Source organism: Lytechinus pictus, chromosome 5 (assembly GCF_037042905.1).
Source record: "Lytechinus pictus isolate F3 Inbred chromosome 5, Lp3.0, whole genome shotgun sequence".
Classification (NCBI taxonomy): domain Eukaryota; kingdom Metazoa; phylum Echinodermata; class Echinoidea; order Temnopleuroida; family Toxopneustidae; genus Lytechinus; species Lytechinus pictus.
Genome location: NC_087249.1, coordinates 14,180,205 through 14,202,901, shown reverse-complemented (window position 1 = coordinate 14,202,901; position 22,697 = coordinate 14,180,205). Strand labels below are relative to the sequence as shown.

Here is a 22,697-nt window from a genome sequence, read left to right as displayed (position 1 = left end):
TTTACTACATGTATGTACATAATATACCTGTATCTGTTTAATTCGTAGTGATATAAAAAAGGTTAAATGCTTACTATTTCTTTGGATGAGGGAAAAAGGGTTTTTACTTATTTTTTCACTCCCGATTCATACTCTTAGAAAAAAATAAAAACCTTCATTTCTCTTGGGGTGTCTAAGTCATGTAATCATGTGGGATGATACTGGCAGTGTTATATTTCATCCCTCTGAGTATCTTTGTACAAATGATATATGTATAGGCCTACATGTACTTTCTTTATCATCCTTTATTTCAGAGAACTGATACAATTTTTTATTTTACATCCTTTCACTTTTAAGACTTTGTTCACATCAAATAGAATTATCTCACTTTCTTTTTTATTTATACCTTTTTAGTAGTGCTTATTCTATTTCTTATATTTTCTGTTGTCACGACCTATCCTTATTTCTAGAAATAGTCTATAGCAGCGTATTTTGTAGACTTTCAGGAAAAGGTAAAGGTTAGATATAATAAAAAAAGATAAAAGTGAGCAAGAAAATTGAAAATATGCAATAGAAGACTTCAAGTGCATATTTCATATCCATTGATGCCATCTTATGTTAATGGACATTAGGTTTATCTCATCCAAGTTTATCACAAAGAATTACTTGGTAGAAATGCAAGACATAAACATCTCTCAGCACTTAACGAATCATAAAATAAAAAATGATGTCGGCAGTAATTTTTTTAATGGATGATAAGATGAGAAATGTATCCGTAGGGATTAACTTGGCTTATAAATGATAGTATTATGGTTTGTGCTTTGCGTGTGAGTTCTCTGTAAATTGAATTAATATTTGCTTTCATGTATTAACAAGTTAATAATGAAGTTAATATTAGAAATAAGATTATGAATGAAATATTGGCAACTTCTCCACAACAATAGTGGTAATATTGATAACATTAAGAAATAAATAATAAGTATCACGTTGAATATTTGTCTTTGTAAGATGGGCCCCAGGACTACTTTTACTTCCTCTGTTAAGTCTGTTTGTAAATTAAAATGTACAGTAAATGTTTTATTTTATAGGTCTTCTGATACTTGATAGATATTGTAATAATGCTTGTGACAAGATGATGAAAATAATATTTGTAATAATACTGATAATAATAATAATAATAATAAATAACAATAATAATAACAATAATAATAACAATAATAATAATAATAATAATGATAATAATAATAATAATAATAATAAGTAAACAGTTGTGCAAATAAACAATATTAATGACAACAATGATAAAGACCATGCCTGATACTAATAAAAGTAATAGCTATTGTGTATCAAAACCAGCAATTCGCTTGTTCATATTTTTACTTGTTTACATGATTTATTTATTTTGACTATCAAATATAAGAAATTATTATGAGATTAATCGCAATCAAGATCTTTAATATGATATTATATTCTGTTCTCTATTCTACCTTGTATCATAACTGTATGCCTTGCCTCTGCAGTAATGTGCCAAGTGTGAAGACCTGGACTACTTTTACTTCCTCTGTTAAGTATGTATGTAAATTAAAATGTACAGTAATTTTTTTTATTTTATAGGTCATCTGATACTTAATAAATATTTAAATTAAGTGATACAAATTGAATATTTCAAATGCCTTTCAAATGTGCGGTAGGGGCATGAGAGGAAAATGGGAATGTTGTTGAACTGATACTGTAAGAAATAATTAATAATGAGCGATATCGAAACTTCTGGTTAATGAATTCAACCTTTGTTTTGACAATTGTTAATTCATAAACTAATTTCTATTAAGAATTTTTATCACAGGGTTTTATGGGTGGGAGCATTACACATATTTCTTCTTGGTAATTCATTCAATATTTTTGTGCCAAAAAGAGACAATTGTAAGGCTGTTTTCATACTGAAGGCGAAGTGGAGTTACTCCGGAGTAACTCCGGATTGAGTTTGGGTGGTCCTTTTCAGGACCAACACTTGCCCAGGTTTGGGTGGTCATTTTAAGGACCAACACTTGCCCGAGAAAGATACATGGTGTACCGTGAAACCTACATGTACTACTCTATTCTTCACAATGGAAACCTTCAGAAGTTTATTAATGCTATCAAGGTTCTGCACATTGATATAATGTATTGCCCAGCTCGCCAATTTTGTGTATAGTGACATGCTCATTCATGCATACAGAAATAAAAAAATTACTCAAGTGCAATACGTTCCTGGCATTCTCTTAATCGTAAGCACCAAAAGATCTTTAAAGCCTGCTGAAATTCCCTCAATTCTTCACAATTAACAGAAACAAAGACATTTGAACTCATGCAATCACAACATTTTATTTTTAGTACATTACAATCCTGCAGTTGAGATGTTTAATAATGAAGAAGGTCTTTTACCTATTCTTATCGTTAATATCAAATAATACACCATTTCAGCTAAACATGAGGTGACCGTGATGGAGTTTCATGCACTTTTTGTATCTGAAAAGAAAACATCTCAATCGTTTATCCTGCATTGACAGGTAAATTTTATGCTTGGTTTACTCTGACTTGATAGCCAGTGCTTTGCTCAACATCATGAAAAGGCCAGCTTGAAACAATTTGGTGTTCTTATGTATTTAGCAATTTGTTGATAGCTACCAGATTGGAATTATTTCAAGCATTGTGCATTTCATGCTGACTGTTGACTTGTAATGAAATGTACTTTTGTATAAACCTTACAGGTAAGTACAGCAAACAATTATTTCATGAGAAAGTCTATGATATCAAGGTTATTTGCCGCCATATTGATAGATCTATCTAGATCTGGTACATTGAACTAAATTTATCTTTGTGAAATCATGAAATCTTAACTGAAAATTGGTAATGATGATGTTCACTAAACACAAAAGGTATATGTTGGACAGTGTATTGATTGATATTGTTTGGAAAAATACCAGACATTTTATGGAATCCCGTCCTTATTTTGCTCATTTCTCAGCAGTTACACTTTTTTTCCAGAGCCATTTGGCACATATTTTTTATTTACATAAAAACACTTTGGTGGTCATTTTATTGGATTCTGTTCAAATTCATTTTGAGATCGTTACCAGAACTGGTATGTATTTTAAGGGATGGATTAAATTTGTTGAAATGTACTTCTTAAAAAATGATAGGTATAACATATCTCTTCCTAATGGACCTGAACTTTGTAGATGAAAATGGAAGTCATAAACATTTTAAAAGCATTTATCCCTCATTTAAAAAAGTGATGTTACTGAGGAAAGAAATATATTCCTTTTTTTCATTTGTGGACATTATTCCCTCAACATCATTAACCTTTAATACAAAGTTTCAGCTTATAACCATGAAATTGTAATAGAACCATTAGAACCAAAATACAGCTTAAAAAAGAGTTATAAAAGGCCTTCATGCATTATTGAATTGTCCATTTATTATGACTTGAGTGGACATTATATCTTTATATGTATTGTAAGCAATCATGTGAATTAGGAGCTGACCGGAAATTGACTGGTATACCCTTGATAGAAACCTACAAGCTGTCACTTCATAGGAGTGGTGTTTAACAAGCTGAGAGTCAAAGCACCGTATTATCCCTCTTTGGATTGGAATTGAATTTGCAACCATCTTAGAAATAATTTGGTGTAGAGGAGAAATATTCACCCTAAAAATTGGGGGTCTGAAACTGACACCGGTTGGTGTCCCTATTCAAAATGACAACATCCTTCAATTATAATAACAATAACGGTATATTTACCCAGGGTATGCACTTCAGTTCTGGAAACTGTTCTCCCAGTGGACCCTGCTGAGAGTGTAAAACTAACAACCAAAGGTGTTGTGATGACACCCATGGGTGTTAAACAAACACCAGTGCAAAATAACTGGCATTGTACACTAATCAGCACCACGTTTTTGCTGTGTAGATCCTTCTCTCTGAACTGATGTGCCCAAGTTTGTAACTGACAAATTCTGGCAGTAGTAGGCTAAAAATGCATTTTATAATTTCTTATGTCATTAAAAATAATTTAGAGGGATCATGTACTGCATTGATATTTTTCAGCATGTCATATCTCTAAAGGTGTCATATTTTACTTTTCAAATTTCATTTTTAATCTAATAAATCAATATCTATAGCTTTTTGCAGATATATATACTTGGGCATTGTAACACACATGTTTAGAAGCAATTTGTAATCAACTGTGCACATCTCAAATTTTCTGAAATCTATTCATTTCCTGGAAATGGAATTTTGGACAGTGATGATGCCAGAAGTCAGCATAGGGACCATAAACCAAGGAATTCACTTGAAGAACCTTTATTGACCACACTTTTTCAGCGCTAGTATGATTTTATAGCTAAAAAATGAAGCAACTGATCAAGATTAAACTTGTTACATTTTAATATACTTTCCATGTCATATTTCCAACTCCTGGAATTTCCTAGAGATTACCTGGAGTGCTTGTAATTTCCTTCCTTGTGAAAGCACATAAAAAAATTTTTCAACAGCAATTATAAACCAAGTTCAATTTCATGGCTGATTCTTGGTAGACTGTTTAGTATCTTGCCAAGTATTTTTGATATTTTATCTCATAATAGAACAATCCTCTCACTTTTTAATAATGCCACATCCTTTTTAATCAAAATTTGTATCCAATTGGCAAATAGATATTAAGCATCTCATAAATGCTACATATTACTATTATTGATGTACAAATTAACGAAAATGAATGAAAATAATTGAAACCATTCCCACCACTGAATAAAAACCCCCTCAAAACCCGCAAGAACCTTCCCAACACAACAAAAAGAAAAGAATAGAAATGTTTAGTGTGTGCATGCATTCGTGGTGGACTAGTGTGGGTTACATGAGAAGAAGCAGGAATCTAAAAGTATTACTCCGAATCTAGCTTAATGCATATCTGAACAGTTTTCTTCGAAATTTGAATGGCTATTCCACGGTTACCCATGTTACATTTGGAGACACCTTGACTCATACTTGGAGCTGTAACTCCATTATTATTGATAGGAACTAAACATCTCTTTATTACTATCATTTGTATAAAAACAAAACTTGGGAAATTTTATTATGCTCCTGGCAAATCTTTGAAATGTGTCGGTTACTCATGTTACATGATTCGGACATGCATAAAATGAAAAGTCGACATTTTATAAGTGAAAAGTGTCCTCATACAAGGCTTTTATGAAAGTTGATTATATCCATTTCAAAGAAGTATATTAGGGAGACAAACTTTGTATATAATTCAAATAATAAAGAACACATGGTTTTTACTAGGGGTGCAGATAAAGTGGTTACGTTACGGTTACTCACGTTACATTTTGTCCATGTATGGTCAACAACATAAATGTCACTAAAAATTCAATAATGTGTTTAAGATTCATATTTCTGTTTCTGTAATAATACGAGTAGGATTTCAGACACCAGTTTATGTTTAAAGGTATCATTCTAAATAAGTTTCCTCCTCTCTTTTACTTATTGGTCAGTATATTGGTAATGTATTCACTAAACTGTACGAGATCTGGCTTGGGCTGTGTAAATCAAAAAATGTAAAACAAATGCATTCCATTTCTTGCCTCAAGCCCTCAACATCAATTAAAGAACCAGCAATAAGTATAAGTAAGGCAAACACAATTAAAATGTACAGTTCAGATGGGCTATATATTGAATTTGAATTTTTAAGCTCATGTCCACCAACCTATGGAATTGCCCTGAACAGTATTTTGGGAAATAAAGAAATGTTTTTGTTTTGTGTTGATATGGAACATATTAAGCAATTCATTTTTCTTGGCTTTAACAGCTATCTATTGGTATTATCATCTGCGAGGGAGACTCCGTGTATCTGAGGTGTTTCAAACTTACTTAAATTCTTTCAAATAAGTTTGGTCCTTTTCCTCACATTATTGTATTCATTTTCTTTATTTTATTATATACATGTAATTATCCCTTCATATTCTGTATTACCCCACAAGTGTCACCCCTACTCGTTTGTAAAACCCGTTTCCCTTATTGCTCTCTGATTTCATCTCTCTCCATTTTTAGATAGAGTTTTGGCTTCAAATGAACATCTTTGCCGCCCCTCTTAAAATCCAAAATTTCCATAAACGGTCCCGTAACACGAAGAATAGCGATTGATCGTCCGCTGGATTTTAATGATTAATTGTACATTGCAATCAATCATTAGAAAAAAATATGTTCTACCATCGTTGCTTAGCTTTGTGTTACGGCCCCAGATTCCTCATTGTGGGGACAAAATCTGCATAAGGTTAGACAAGCTCATCCATCACTTGAGGTCCCCAGATTAATAGAATCCAAGTTGGACTTTCTCCCCCCCCCTTTCCCCACTCCTCTCCAGGGCTCGCTGGATACAAGCTAGCCCATGCAATATTCATGCCCTGCCTTGATTCAGGTGGTGTACCTATAAATATTGGGTATCATTAATGCCTTTTGTTATGCGTATGCATGCCTGTGTGCCGAGTGTGTAATTGTACATGGTGTAGAGACAGGAAACCCGACACTCCAAATGTGGGCGTACATGAAGCATTTCCAGGATTTTGTTTCTTAAGTGATAGATGATCCCTGCTTTAGATTTATTCTATTTCATTCCACCGTAAATGTTGTCTGTTGGGAGTAACATTGATACAAACATTGATAGATTGATGCTATTCATCTGTTGTCAATTGAGGGTGACAGGTTGTACAATTCTGTTATAAGCAGCCATCTTGTTTTACTGCACTGATCAAAACACACATTGAAGATTACCATTAACATATTTTGTAAGTGATATTGAATCATGATGTATAGGTTTTCCACATTGTATGGACATTTGTTTCTCCTATTCCAGTCAGTAATGTGCATCGAGTACAGATATCATTTAGCAATCCTGTAGTATATATCTAGTGTGAGGTCATTTAAGATTTAATGGTTCCAGCAGAATTATATAGGCGTTTATATGTCATTTACTTTTTGTGTTCAAACATTGAAATTGGAGCTTGCACATAGAAATGACAAAATAGTTTCAACATGAGTGCAGCATGTTTAGTTTTTATGTTGAGAGAGAAGTGAGAAAGGGAGATAAAGAGAATGAGAAAGCGGGGAAGAGATAGAGAAAGAGAGAGGGAGAGATGAGGGGAAGGGAGAAATAGAGAGAAAGGAATAATTGCTTTGAGAAAAGGTGATGGTGCGAGGGGGAGGGGTAGAAAGAAATGAATTTTATTAAGAAAAAAATGGAGCCAAGATTTTGATGAAGCAATCAAAATGAGAAATAGTTAAAAGCTACCGAGCATGTATATGACTCCATTGAAAACGGAAAGCATGATGTTGCTATGGTAACGTCAAGTTTTATGATAACCATATTTACTCCTTAAGTGCAAGCATGGAGGAAGAACAAATTTCTTTTTTTTACCCAGGCAAGATTTATGATATTTGAACCTGTCCACTGTATGAGAGCACAGGTTAGTGTTTGGTATTATGTTCGGTGAGAAAGCATTTGCTTTTCCAAGGTAGAATTGTATATTCTATGGTTTTGCTTGCGTGTCAAAGAATTATTGTGAGTTCTTAGTGCATCACCCAGACGATGGCTCGCGATAGCAAAGCCGGCTCTTATTTCTCCAGAGAACCTTGTATAGCTCCCTAAGTGCTGACTCATTGCCGTCACCACAATAGGCAGCCCTCTATAGACCACTCCAGGCCATTGTTTAATTTGAATAGAGCCACAACTCTAATGGAGGTTTAGGCAGGGAGACAGGGGGCGCAGACTTGCATGCGTAAATTTGCCTATAAGAGCATTATAGCGGATTATTTAAAAATGACATATATGGAATAATGAAATCTCCTATTTCCATTTTTAAACAAACAGTAGTTTGCTGGGAGAGGTGGGGGAAACTATAATGGAATAAAATGGTTACCAATATGTTTTACATTTTTCCATGTAGATTTGGGTTGTGTAATGGCAATATAAGTGAAAGTTTCTTGATGCCTGTGATAGTCTAGGCAAGGGTGTATGGAAAATGTATATGAATTAATTATGGAATCAAAACTAATGGATATGTTTTTGATTCTGCATCACCAGCTTGAAGAAGTGCAGCAGCAAGGTAATGAAGTAGAAAGCAACAAATATTAGATGTATAAGGACAAAACTTTTACACTTTAAAACTGGTACCAGTTGGTGCCCCATACATGACCACATCCTGGTGGGTGTTTCATAAAGCTGTTTAGTACATAAAAAGTTAAGGGCGACTTTAAGAATGACTGGTGATCTTTTCTTTTGGAAAATGATATTGACCATTAAATGTTCATTGGTGATTATTTAGCGCGTAAGAAAGGTTCACCAGTCGTTCTGGGCAGACTGTTAATTTTCAATTGGTCTAATGCCAATTCGTCCAATTATCCACTCGTCTACTATCATTTGGTCTACCATGAGTTTGTCCACTATCCACAGGGTCTAATTGTCATTTCATCCACTCACCATTTCATCCAATAACCAGTTGGTCCTTTAGCCATTTAGCCCATGTACCATTTGGTCTTATTGGACTAAGTGTTATTTCGGCGGAATGAATGGAAATTAAAAAAAAATGGATATTAGACCGACTGATTTTGAGACGAAATGGTCATAGACGAACTGATTAGATGTTCAAAGTAATAATTGGACCAAATGGTTATTTGACATAATGGATGTTAGACGAAATGTTGATGGACGGAATGGCATTAGACTAAAATGAAAGTAGACCATGTGATGAGTGTACGAGTTGGCAGTAGACGAATTAGCAATTTACGGTGCAGACTTGTTTGATAATCCATTTTGCAGCATACTATCAGCAGACCAAATTACCCAGCATTCATCGTGATTTTTAGCAACCCCTTTTTGGTTTGAAATCAACTTCACTAGTTTGGACAGCTCACTGCAATAAAAAAAAACATGTATTAATCAAATTGACACTATTTAATAGTGAAAATATTCATATTAGCTCAAAAAGAACAAAGGGGTGACTTCAACACGACCCTATTTTTCCTTTTTTTATTAGTGAAAATCTCAAAATTAACACCTACAGATTCTGCCAACTATAAAGCCTTAATTGAATTCATCTTCCTATAGCAAAATAACATGCTGTCAAATCCCATTAGCTATACTTATTAAAAGGTTAATAAAAATCACCTTACCAAAAATTTACTGTCTTTTTACTTTATAAGGCCTTCTGTCGTGAAAATGAGTTTGGACACTCTTGTTGGAATGCTCCCTAGGGAGTGGAGAAAGTGCATGCGTTGTGTGTGGGCAAGCCAGAATCTGATGACTGGGGTATCAATGCATCTCGAAAGTGCTTCGAGAAGTTGTGATATTTTGTTTACAAGCGCTGTAAAGAAGCTGGAATATTATTAATTATTACCAGCATCAGATATCTGCGCTGGTTATTTCCAAAACCGTATTTGCCCGTATTTTCTGAATATAAGGAAGGGATAGGTACATGTACATGTATATTATTTGAATTTTGCTTTATAGTCTGTGTGTGGGTATTGACTTTTCATGCAGAGAAAACGCAAAATCTACCTTTGCACTTTCCCTGGTCTGACATTCGGGCATCTGAGGACGTATAGAAAGATATACGCATCATATTGATCTGCGCAGCACAATATATCACGTAATGTCAATCAAGATAAACAAACGCTGGATACGGCGACATTTCACAATTGTAAAGCTTAGAGGCACAGCCTGCTCAACATGAGAAAATGAAATCACATTCTTAAAGGGTAAAATATCTATAAAATTTTCACGATTCTGCTCTAGATGTCTAATTTGGATAATAATAAAAATATTGACTGGCTCCTCTTCCGGGAAACATTAAAATATATTGCCGTTAAAAGAATCATATTGCCCTCATCTAAAGACTCGGGCCAATATGACTCTATTGCTGGCAATATATTTGATATTCCCCTTAAGGCCAGTCAATATTACATAATTATTATGAAATGTTGTTCCCTGAGTGATGTGTTTGAAGTTATGTAGAAATGTTATTAGTTTCAATAATTCTTTATTCTTTTTTATCTCTCTATTTTGGTAGAAACCATCGTATTAAACCTCCCAGGAAGTTTTTGCTGATGTGAAAGCTGCTCGCCGAAGAGCCTTAGAGGTAAGTGGAATGGGCCCTTGATGGTATCCGCTACATCCTAATTGAGCTATATCTTTACGTTTTGATGATCGTTGACTGCAATCCCAACACGGGTTGGAAGGCCATGAGTCCCATTCAATGAATATTACCCCACCTTATTATCATTCCATTGATGCTAAGCATATTTATGATACAGCACGAAAAAAGCAACATTTTTCATAACATTCAGATGCTGTAGACACTGCCTTTTTTATACATTATACAGTTTCAAGGGCAAGTCGACCCCCAAGAAATGTACATTTAACTTAAGAGAGAGATAGAAAAAAAAACCATGCATTATGCTGAAAATTTCATAAAAACGTGACTGTAAGGAAAGAAAGTTTTAACATTTTAAGTTTCATGTATGTTCACAAAACAGTTATAATTGCATAATATAGTGGTATGCAAATGAGAGATTGAGCATGTCACTCACCCACTGTTTCTTTTGTATTTTATTATATGAAATATAGAATATTTCAATTTTTTGCAGCTTTGACAATAAGGAAACATCCTCATGATTTACGATAGGATTTATAAAACACTCTTGAAGGTCAAGTTCACCCCAGAATAATGTTGATTTGAATCAATAGAGAACAAATCAAGCAAGTATAATGCTGAAAATTTCATTAAAAATCGGATGTAAAATAAGAAAGTTATGACATATCGAAGTTTTGCATATTTTTCACAAAACAGTAACATGTACATGCAAATACATTTTTGTCAATTATTACAGATTTTACAATAAGGACCAACTGGACTGAACCATAAAATGTAATAACAATGGTAATAGTAAAATACCACATGTTTAGGGAAGAAAACAACTTTGTTTGACATGACGATAAGGAGAAAATTAGAACATTTCATATTTTATATAAGAAAATACAAAAGAAATAGTGAGTGGACGGTGTCATCAGTTCCCTCATTTGCATACCAACCAGGATGTGCATATAACTGTTTTGTGAAATTAAGTTAATTAACTTTGAAAATGTCATAAATTTCTCATTTTGCATCCGATTTTGATGAAATTTTTGATGTTATGCTTGTTAGATTATTCTCTTTTCATTCATATGAACTTTTTGTTGGGCCTGGGGTGAACTTGTCCTTTATATCAAGGAGGAATGAAACCTTGTTTCATACTATAGTGAGGGAAAAAATGAAGAAATTTTATGTTTTATTTTTTATAATTATATAAAGTTTAAACTGACTTTATGTCAGGTGAACTTCCCTAAAATCTGTTGCCTTCAGAATCTGATTACTTGTTCTTTTCCTCTGAAGAATTCATTCGTCAATATGGGAAAATAATGATTCCATTCAAAGACGTTACGCGTAGCAACGATACATGATTATAAATATCACTCATCAGTATACAATGATTGACAATCAAAGCACTGTAAGTTAGCTCTTGCGTTTGGGAGTGAGTGAGAAATCGTAAATTTGAAGTTTTAATCGCGATCAATAGAGCATACACATTTACGTTGTCAACTTTAAGCCTGCCATGCTGTGCCCTTGTCAGGTTAGATGAAGTCTTTGGTCAACACGCGTGCTTCTCGGCTGCCCTAATAGACCTTTATTTCCTGTCGTTTTCCTTTTTTTCCCTCTCAGTCTGATGATTATTATATGGGTTTTTGAGTGGCTTGTTTAATTATCATGGCTATGCTAATCACTCGGCCCATTATTATAGCTATACCGTCAACGTCACAATTGCTTGGGAGATTGCCCAATTCTTATATCCACAATTTTGCATCCTTCCAATTTGTACATGTATGCAGTACACGGCTAAGAATGATCAACATATTAGCTTTTATGGCATTGCATTTTGCATGGTGTAGATAGTGCCGTGTGTAATATGAGAGACTGTGTGCACACCTGAAATGTTATCTTCTAATTTCAAATTTTCTTGAGATATCTTTGTCAAGAATGCCAATCAAATAACAGATCATGTTTATATACTTGATATGTTTTGAAGGTATGCAAACCAACCAACGCTTACCAACGTTGAAATATAGGCCTACTTTATTTTGATATTTAACATATCATTGTAAATGTACTCATAATTTTGGATTGTAAATCATATACATGTAAATTGTTGGGACAGTGATTTCCGTTTTGAATAAAATGGTCTTTTCTGATTATGAAAACGTGGTTGTTATTTTCTAACTTGATCGAAAATGGAAAGTCCATTTTTTTCATAGAAAATGTACTCAGCAAAAAGATGAATTCCATTTTGGGAAGGTAAGTTTATTTAATTTTCACATGAAAAGTAAAGAACCAAAACAGATTTTGTGTTTTTATTTATACCAGAAAACAAAAAAAATCACTGTAAAGAATCACTGTCTGTAAAATTGGAAGTATTTTCTTTCAGGGATATTACAAGTAATTTGCTCTCACACTAGAATGTGTCTTGTATTTCATGATCTGGGAATTCTATACATGTAACTGATATTTTCTGTGGTTGAGTCTTTAGAGTCTTTTAAATCTGAATCTTATGCGGGGGGGGGGGGGGGGGGGGTGCAAGAAACTTGCAATCAATAGCAAGTCAAGTTGAAGTCCTTAAATCGATTGAAAGTCATGCATTTCATTGCAAATTCGCTACTGATTAATTGTCAGCTTTTTCATCAAGAAGTGTAATTTGGTTTTCTTTAGTTGAAATTGATCTATTACATGTAAATTTTCATCTGAAATTTGCATTTGATTGCAAGTATTTTCTTGCAACCCCCCCCCCCCGTCTTAATAAATTGTACTATATCTGAACTTTCAGGGTACCTTTTGATATATTTTTTTAGATTTGATCATCTATTGAGCATGATTGAATGACAGACAGCACACATTTAGATACATGTAGACTAGTAAAGTATTGTCAGAAAAAAAGTTATAGGGCTGTCTGTAGGTATATAATGAATGGGTAGTAGCAGAAATAGTTGGGGGTTTCAAGATGTGGGAATGAGCATGTTGGAAGTTACATAGACTCATAGAGGGACAGAGGAGATTAAATAGAGGAGGAGAAAGAGTTAGAAGAAAGAGGAAGAAAAAAAGCAGCTTGAATTTCTATTTTCTAGTCATTTGGTATAATATGAGAGGGACATTCTTTGTGAATTACCACAATTTCATTCAATCTTCAAAATATAAAAAAAATTGAGGTTTATGTGTACTCTCAACAGCCCGTGCCTGATTAGTCTCTAAATGAGGCAGAAAATTTTCCATGATTATTTTTCTCTCCATGTGTTCTTCTGAAATAGATTTAGAGAAGTGATTCAAGAGTTATTTGAAAAATGATTATGCTTTTACACGAGTGATTTCTTCTTTTGATTTATTATTAAATCTACTGTTCTGCTGATTTCACTCGAGGATTACTTTTACATTTTCTTGTAATCTAACCCTTGGGGTCTGTAACACAAAATCAGAGACTTATTATAGGAAGCATTTTGTCATGAGTGATTGCATTGATCACTATGCACAGTCTATTATAAAAATCAGTTTCACAACCAATTGTGTAGGTTGGTACGGTTGGGCATTGTAGATATTCTATGTGTTTTTTTTTAGTCTTTAATCATCCAGATGGAAAGAATATTTATTTTAACATCATAAAAAAAGAGGATTGCTTGTCTCATTGAAAAAACAAAAATTGGTTTAGAAGAAATGATTGTCAGGGTTCAGACAATAACTAGATCTTAAAGCTACTAGGGTAATCATCTGTAGAGAGTGGATATTTCAGATGAAAATGATAAACTAGTTATAATTGTATATGGAGAAAAAAACTCCTAGTTGAAAACCACCAAAATAGATTCTATTAAGTCTTTAAAAGCCACTGTCATGTTTTCTTTCTCCTTCAAAATACTGCAGATTGTGTACACTATTTTTTGTCTATTAGCTAAACAAAGAGAATGGAAGCATGAGTGCCATAGGAATGCATGGTCATATTCCAAAATGATTGACATGAATGAAATCTTATTGAAATTCATCATTGTAACAAGGGTGAATTATTTTCAATTATAATTTATATTTGACTGTTAAAGAGGTGCAACGTTTGAAAATCCGTATTAGGGGGACATGTGGGAACTGTGAAACACTTACGTATGCACTGAAAGAGTAAAAAAAAGTCATTTAGAATCAAGGGAGCGTTTCATGAAATTAATAGTCAGTGATTTGCACTGACAACTGTTATAAGCTACTGAAATCCTTGCTTCTGATTGGCTGAGAGCAGAAATGTCAATGAAATCATTGACAAAGTGCTTGTTGAAACACTCCCTGGGATGAGAGTTGGCATGGGATGTAGTGTATTGTGTTTCGTACGAACGATGATAGTTGCCCTGGGATTGGCATTTACTGATCATACCACAGGAGCAAGTAGGAAATGAATAAGAAACGAGTCGGCGTCCTCTCGCACAATGTAGTATCCTGCCTTCACTGGTCAAATACCATTCATTAGTACACAGAGCTTTACCAGTATAGACAAATTTAAGTTGACCATCAGCTCATCTGCGATGAGAATTACTGAGGAAAACGGTGCATTGGCAATTTTATTGTGGGCACCAGCGCTCAATACCCCCATGAAATTTGCGGCCATTGACTCCTCTGGCATTATTGAGATGCTACATGAACTATAATTGGACAATTAAACGCAAGAGGGTTATAAAGTCAAGAAAGATGTGATGGATGATTATGAATATTGATTTTGCAATCAAATATGATAAATTCTCAAGCAGTTTGATGCATGATTTCAAGCCATTAGGTGTGTGATGTCAGAGCTATGGTCGTGGCAGCACAATGTGATAGTTATGGTATTCTACCTGTGGCAGCCTAAACTGCAGTACTCAAACTGTGGCATCACAGTGTCAACACACACCACAGTTTACACTCTAGCAGTGCCACAGTTTGTGAACGCAATCTGCGGCGACTTATATACACATTTGGGATTTTAAGGGTTTTGTATTATGAAAAATTGAATGAATATTCTCTGTTTGGGTGAATAGACATTAAACCAAAGAGTTTAAGGTTTTGGAATAAAAGTTGATATTATAATCACAATCTCTACCTTTTAAGAGCTGCCATTCATGAAATGTTACTTTAATGCCCATGTATAATATTACATGAAAGAAATAGTCAAAACAAAATCTTGGAACCAGTCAGATTTGAACCTTTCATCTGCTGCTTGCTGGGCAGTGACCCGACCACCAGGCCATTACTGGTCCATGACACAGTCACAATTTAATAGGAACAGACAGCTTAACTTCTCAGGTACGATATTAGAGGAGTGCAAAATAAATTCCCTTTAATTTTTTTGAAAACAAATGTCATACAAGCCACAAAGGAACAGCTTAGAAGTAGATTCCTCTTTAGATTTCTCTACTTTCTCTGATCCGAGAGCAACTTGGAAGGAATGAACTTCAGTGTGAAGACCCGATTGGCTCAATTATCCTGTAGTCTACGGAAGAAGAGGCAGTGGAAATGTCCCCGTCCCTAGATAGTGTCTGGAGGTGAGCCTTGCTTCTAGCCCACTTGAGAGAGACTTTCATTTGTTTGTTTTTCTGTCAAGTAGGGGAAGACATAAGGAGCGGATATATAGGTAGTACCTGTCATTTTGCAGCGTTAAATGGATATTATATGATTTTTAAGAGAGAATGGAACGGATATGGAGGCAGAGATATATACCCCTTGACTTTCGTATCCTCTCTCCTGTATGGGAGAAGACAAAAAATCAACATATTTTATAAAATATATCTTTTTTTTTCAAAATATAAATTTGATAAATTTCAATGTGTATCTACTTGAAAGTAAAGAATCTTGATGGCAATTCCACATGCTGAAGAAAGAGTTACACCATGTTCTTACATTAAAATAATAGATTTGGGATATTTCATATAAATACAAACGAAGTGTCTCACATAATACTAAATTTTACATACCACCATTGTGTCTGTCACTGTTTTGTTTGATGAAGAAAATTTGCTGTTACTTTCTTCTCAATGAATTTTCAGTATGCTTATTTTATGTTTTGCCCTTTTTTATACAAATTTACTATTGAGGTGAACTTGGTCTTCTATAATTCATCCACACCCACATACCTACATCAGTGTTAGATGTGAACATACTCTCAAATGTATAAAATATTGATCAGAAGTTAGTAATGTATAAATACCTGATATATTTTCATTTGATAAAGAATGGAATCCCTTCTTCATAGTAAACACGAGTCCATCGTAGGGACACATCAGCATTAGATGTGAACATATGCCAATACATGTACATGAACAGGATACTAGTGATATGGTATTAAGGAATAACATATAGTACCATGATTATATATGAAATGATGGATATTAGCACATGTTCAATGTTATGTAAAAACTGCACTTGTTTGTAAAGGAAGGGGAAATGTAACAAATAGTTTTATATCTGGGGTAGATGTAAACATACAGCAATATTACACAAAATATTATTACATTTATGGGAAGTCTGAAATAAACTGAAATAGAAAGTATACTAAGAATTTACTTGTGGTACTTATAACTGACATATATTGTATGCCTAAGTGTGAGATGTAAACGTATTATAATACAGAAATAGATTATTGATCAGAACTGAAGTACATGTAATGTGGAAATGCAGGAAATATTGGTACCTAAAATGATACATAAACATACATTTGATAGAGACCGAACTCCCATTTAACAAATTTATAAACTCTTGTATATTCTAAGTTCACTTCAGGGTTAGATGTGAACATACATCGTTGTCTGTGTAAAATAATTGATCAGAAGTGATATTGTGAAGAAATATATAAAAATATCTAAAATAATGAATAGATTAATATTTTATTGCAACTACAGTCTCTTCTTAAAGTTAACAGATATGTAGTGTATATGCTCACTTCAGGGTTAGGTGTGAATGTATACTTTAGTATCTGCATAAAATAATTGATCAGAAGTTAGATTGTGTAGGAATATATTAAAAAATATCTGAAAGAATAAATGCATTAATATTTTATATAGACTGAACTCTCTTCTCATAGTTAAAACATGTATGTTGTTTAATTTGTTTACTTCAGGGTTAGATATGAATATACCCCAGTATCTTATAATTGAAAAGAAGTGAGATTGTGATTTACTATATAAAAAATATCTGAAAGAATAAATACAGTCATATTTGATAGAGACTGAACGCTCTTCTTTTAGTTAACACATGTTTATTGTATATGTTTACTTCAGGGTTAGATGTGAATGTACACCAGTGTCTGCACAAAATCATTGATCAGAAATGAGATTGTGTAGAAATATCTGAAAGAATGAATACATTAATATTTGATAGTGACTGAACGCTCTTCTTATAAACACATGTATATTTTATTTGTTTACTTCAGCCTTAGATGTGAAGTTGTGAACGTACATGAACACCAATTATCTGCATATGATCAGACATGAGATTGTGTAGAAATATATGTTAATATAATAAATACATAAATTATATACAATTATATCTAATTGTGATTGAACTCTCTTCTTTAATACAGTTAATACATGCATATTGTGTTTGTTTACTTCAGGGTTAGATGTGAACATACATGTACTAGTATTTGAATAAAACAACTGATCAGAAGCGAGGTTGTGTAGAAATCTATAAAAAACCTGGAAATCATGCATATGTACATTGATAGAGGCTGAACTCTCTTCCTTATGTTTGACACTTGTATATTCTAAGCTCATTTCAGGGCTAGATGTGAATATACACCAGTATTTTAATAAAATAATTGATCAGAAACATAAACATTTTTTTGAATTATTCATACATAAACATATATACATGTGTATTGTAAGTTCTCATCAGGGTTAGATATGAACATATACCAGTATTTGCAATGAATATTGATCAAAAGTGACAAATCATGGAAATGTATAAGATAATGGACATCATACATGTACATTTTAATATAGACTATTCTACTTCTTTACAGTTAACACGTGTACATTGTAAGTTCACTTCAGGGTTAGATGTGAATGCATATCAATCATGAGAAATGGTAAATTCATGCTTATCTAGAAACTGAATGATCTTCTTCAAAGAAGGTTCATGCATAATTATGAAGTACACATTTCGAAAAACATTATTATAATGATAAAGTGTATAATGTTTATTTTCAATGAAATATATATATGATAAGTACCGGTATCGTAATTTACAATGATTCAATTAAATAATTAGTTCTGACTGATGACCCATTGAGAGTGTATTCCTTTTCCATTTCATATTGAAAGTTTGATTAATCGGTATGAAGTAATTCATATTCAAGTTGCAAATGTATGTAAAGGAAACAATTTTCATATACATGTATCTGGAACATGTCAAAATCAGATTTAGAGGACACATTGTTCACTGTAAAAATATTGGGTAAAATATTTACCACCACAAGGGTAATTATGACTATGTCCAACCAATCTGGGGCAGCATCTTACCCAACATGGGAAGCATATTGTCCAGTAAGGTTAAAAAACAAGCAGCAATTACTTTAGAATGGGCAAAATTGTCATCACACTGGATAAATAAAAATGCCCAAAAGAAATGCCCAATGTTGGTTGGACACATAATTACCCTCATGGAGTTTTTTTTACCCAATATTTTTAGAGTATATTCAATTTTTGACCATTAATATTTAAGAATAACCTTACAAATATATTTTGTTGATGTTTACCATTTTTTGGGGGTTGTATTTCCTTTAGTTGATGGTATACCTGGACTTATAAATTACAGAACATGTTTTATTTGGGAGATATTATGAAATATTTTTTATTGTACTGATTACAGCCCTTTCTTGAAGAACCATGTCAGAGCACCGGATATCACCTTCCAAGTGCATTCATGACAAGATGTGGTGGAAAAAAATTCTTGCCAAGTCAGTCAGAAACTCTAATTTGATTTAAAAATTATTTCAAACACCAATTTCGATTCCTGTTTCTTATGTTCTCTTTTATTTCAAGACCATTGACTTGATTTGATCTTGCGAGTGAAAACAAGAGGGAGAGAAGCCACCTTGAACCAGGAGAGGTATTCACTTCTTTCTTTTATTTACTTTTGACTGAGGTGCTATGCTGGTGATGTAATTATTAATTAAAATCATTATAATTGATATTTTCTTTCATCTTCCCTGCACCGATGCATGTGCTTTGTCGAAAATATAACAATTTTACTTAATCTTCTCTCTCTAATTTTAAGATTTTATTCTCAAACTTTAGCAAAGAAATAGTTTTTAAATCCTCCATTTTTAAACACGATGATGGTGAAAATGATAATATATGTTACTCCTGATGGTGATGGTGTTGATTATAATGATAATGTTCATGATGAGATAAAATTATAATGATATTCGTGATATTGATAATGCTAATGATAATAAAGTTAATGAAAGTAATAATGCTAATCACATTAAGATTAATAGACATAATAAACTTAATGATGATAACAAAAGTAATCATGATAATGCTAATATTATGATGGTACTGATGATAATTATGATGATAATGGTATTGAGGAGGGTGATTGTTATCATATCCATATTGGTATACATACCCATGAGCAGTCTTTCTGCCATAGTGGAGTGAAATGAATAAAATATGATTGTGGAAAGGCAGTTTGTGAGATGAGGAGACTGGCATAAAAAGAAAGAAACAGAAGAAAAACACATATATCTTGGGAAATATAGAGAGAGGGGGTGTATTCATATTTTTTCTTTCCCCCTCTTTGCCATTTCCCCTCAATATATGTCTGTATTCCATATTTTCTATTTCTGTTCTTTCTATTTGCTAGCATGTTTTTGCCTTGACCTTCGCATTTACCCTTTTATTTCTCTTCTCTTTACCCTTTCCTCTCTCTTCGATCATTTTCCCCTTTTCTCTCTTTAACCATCTTGGAAATAGATCCTTCTTAATTTCTGAAGAGCATGCTTTTGAGCTATTGTAATGCAATCGGTGCAATTTCTCTCCTGAGGGGAAAAAAAAGACTGCTTGAATGCGAGAGAAGAGTTATATTTTTATTTCTAAATGTATGTATGGTAGAAATCAAATTGAATTGAAGGTACTCCCACTTTCTGACTTCTTAGCTATTTGAATAGACTATTGCATTTTTTTGGTATTTTCTTTGAGCAAGTTATTTATGCCGCCGCAGACATGTATTGTGCAACTGTGGGGTTAAGATGCACAAATGGGTGTATGAAAGACCAAGGCCATATTCCAATCAATAGGCATTGTTGCTCTTTTTTTTTGCTTCGTGTCTTTCCCCAACGTTGAACAAGATATTACTTAACTGTTGCATTTTTATTATCAAATAAAAAGAGGGGGTGGGTATCACACGGGTATGATTAGAAGCGAGAGAGCCGATCGCTAATGTCTCACACGCTTGCTTCATCAGTATACCATTCCCGATCTCTCTCTCAGCCGTTCTCTCTCTCTCTCTCACTATTCCTCCATCTCTTAGTTGCCTTACCACCTAATTTTTGTGTGTGTGTCAGAAGTCAGCCAATAAGAACGGCTGTGACATGGCCCCCAGCCATTGGTAGCACAAGCAGCCAATGAAAGCCTGCCATCTGTGGGGCTGCTCTTAGGCACTGCTCATTAGCATAGATAAAGTCGAAGGAGGATGGCGGAGGGGGGGGGGGCGATGTGAGGCTGAGATGAATAGTGATTGCATTGCGTGCAAGGCAGAGTCTGGTACATGTCACTGCTGGGTTATAGTGTTATGGTTTCATTTCACCAGTGAATGTGAGGAGTACAATTATCTGCGATTTACCTGCCTACCTACCCTTTTTTCCCTCTCCTCTATTCTTTCCTTTCTAATTATTCTAGATAGGTTTTATCCTCCCTATATTAGAAATTATATATAGACCATATTCTTGAATGTATTCTTCTGTTTATAATACCACTATGGATTTCTTCATAAATAGATGAATAGACCTTTCAAAATAATGATCTTTTTTATTCAACTACATTTCATTTGGTCTTTGCAAGAGAAGTGAAATAGGGTAATTCAGCGTTTATAATTCATTTTCTCATTTATGGCAGTAAGACTTAAATATTAATTATATAATTAAATAGGAAAACCACATTGTATTTGCAGGATAAATTGTCATTTCTTCTCATTATCTTGTCACTTTCAGATGTCCTTTCTCCATCAAGAACTTAAAAAAATTGATGTGAAGTAAAATAAAAGAAATAATATCTATAGATAATCGAAGTGCCATTCTTATTTACTCTTTAAATCATCATACTGTTTTAGTATTTTGTATGGGCCTCCTGTAAATTTGTCTACCTGATATGAACAAAAAGACTAGTGCTGAAATCATAAGGTCAGCATTTTAAACATCACTTCATACGTACATCTATCATTAATTTTATTTTTTCAAATTTTGAATGTTAGAACTAATTGAGAGTGTAGGTTGGGTACATTTTCTGATTTAATTCAATTTCAATTTCATTTATTTCCATTAAAAATTCAAATAAAACAAATAACAAGAAAAATGTAGCTTGCGAGGATGGGGCCCTGTACAAGATAAACAGAAAACAATTTTTTAACTGAATAAAGTGTAGTGTAATCAAATCTTATAAAAAGGAAAATATACCTATATACACACAAGCACTCAATTAATGGATTACTGTATAGGGATTTAGTATGGATAATTTTCTCAATGTGTAAGGAATATTGGCATTACTTCTAAAACTTTTTCGAAGAAATATGTGGAATGCATGGTTTTCCATCTTATAATGGAAGAGTTACGTAATATTTAAAGAAATAATCATATTCTGAAGACAATCTCAGTTCAATATTTTATTTCTTACATTTGAGGTGGGGGGGGGGGCAAATATATGATTTTTTTTTATAGATGGAAAGATGAAAAACAGTATTTGTATTTTACGCCCTTACATGTGAAGTTCTTTTGCAAGTCCCTGGATATTAAATCCAACAAGAGCTGTGGTAGGCTTTAGCTGTGGTAGGCAGCTGGTTTCGGTCTAGCCAAGGGGAGTAGGCTTCTCAAAAGAAACAATTTCATGGTCAAATGGAATATATATTTTGAAAGGAAAAAAAAAATCAGATTAAGGTTAAAAAAAGCCCCACATAATTATGGACAGGCAGAATGGGGAGAAGTGTTTTTTTTTTTTTTTTTTTTTTTTTGGGGGGGGGGGGGGCCAACTACTTACTAAAGGAAGCAAATACATTTGGAGGGAAGGTTAAGAAATATGAGAGAGAAGACGGGTAAAGGAGTGAAGGAGAAAACTGGTAAAAGAGTGAAAGAGAAGACAGGTAAAAGAGTGAAAGAGAAGACAGGTAAAAGAGTGAAAGAGAAGACAGGTTAAAGAGTGAAGAGAAGACAGGTAAAAGAGTGAAAGATAAGACAGGTAAAAGAGTGAAAGAGAAGACAGGTAAAATAGTGAAAGAGAAGACAGGTTAAAGAGTGAAGAGAAGACAGGTAAAAGAGTGAAAGATAAGACAGGTAAAAGAGTGAAAGAGAAGACAGGTAAATGAGTGAGAGAGAAGACAGGTAAATGAGTGAGAGA

At 33.4% G+C, this 22,697-nt stretch overlaps 1 long non-coding RNA gene across 3 annotated transcripts; it reads left to right on the top strand.

Annotated features, from left to right (window-relative positions):
* The first annotated feature begins 2,481 nt into the window (after nt 1-2,481).
* On the top strand, nt 2,482-21,638 carry LOC135154122 (uncharacterized). Of its 3 annotated transcripts, none has more exons than XR_010293543.1 (3): nt 2,482-2,525; nt 10,075-10,143; nt 19,131-21,638. It is a non-coding gene; the product is annotated as an uncharacterized LOC135154122 (long non-coding RNA). The 3 variants fall into 3 exon arrangements; XR_010293541.1 differs by lacking the exon at nt 2,482-2,525 and adding an exon at nt 2,600-2,726; XR_010293542.1 differs by lacking the exon at nt 2,482-2,525 and adding an exon at nt 6,599-6,795.
* The last annotated feature ends 1,059 nt before the right edge of the window (nt 21,639-22,697 follow it).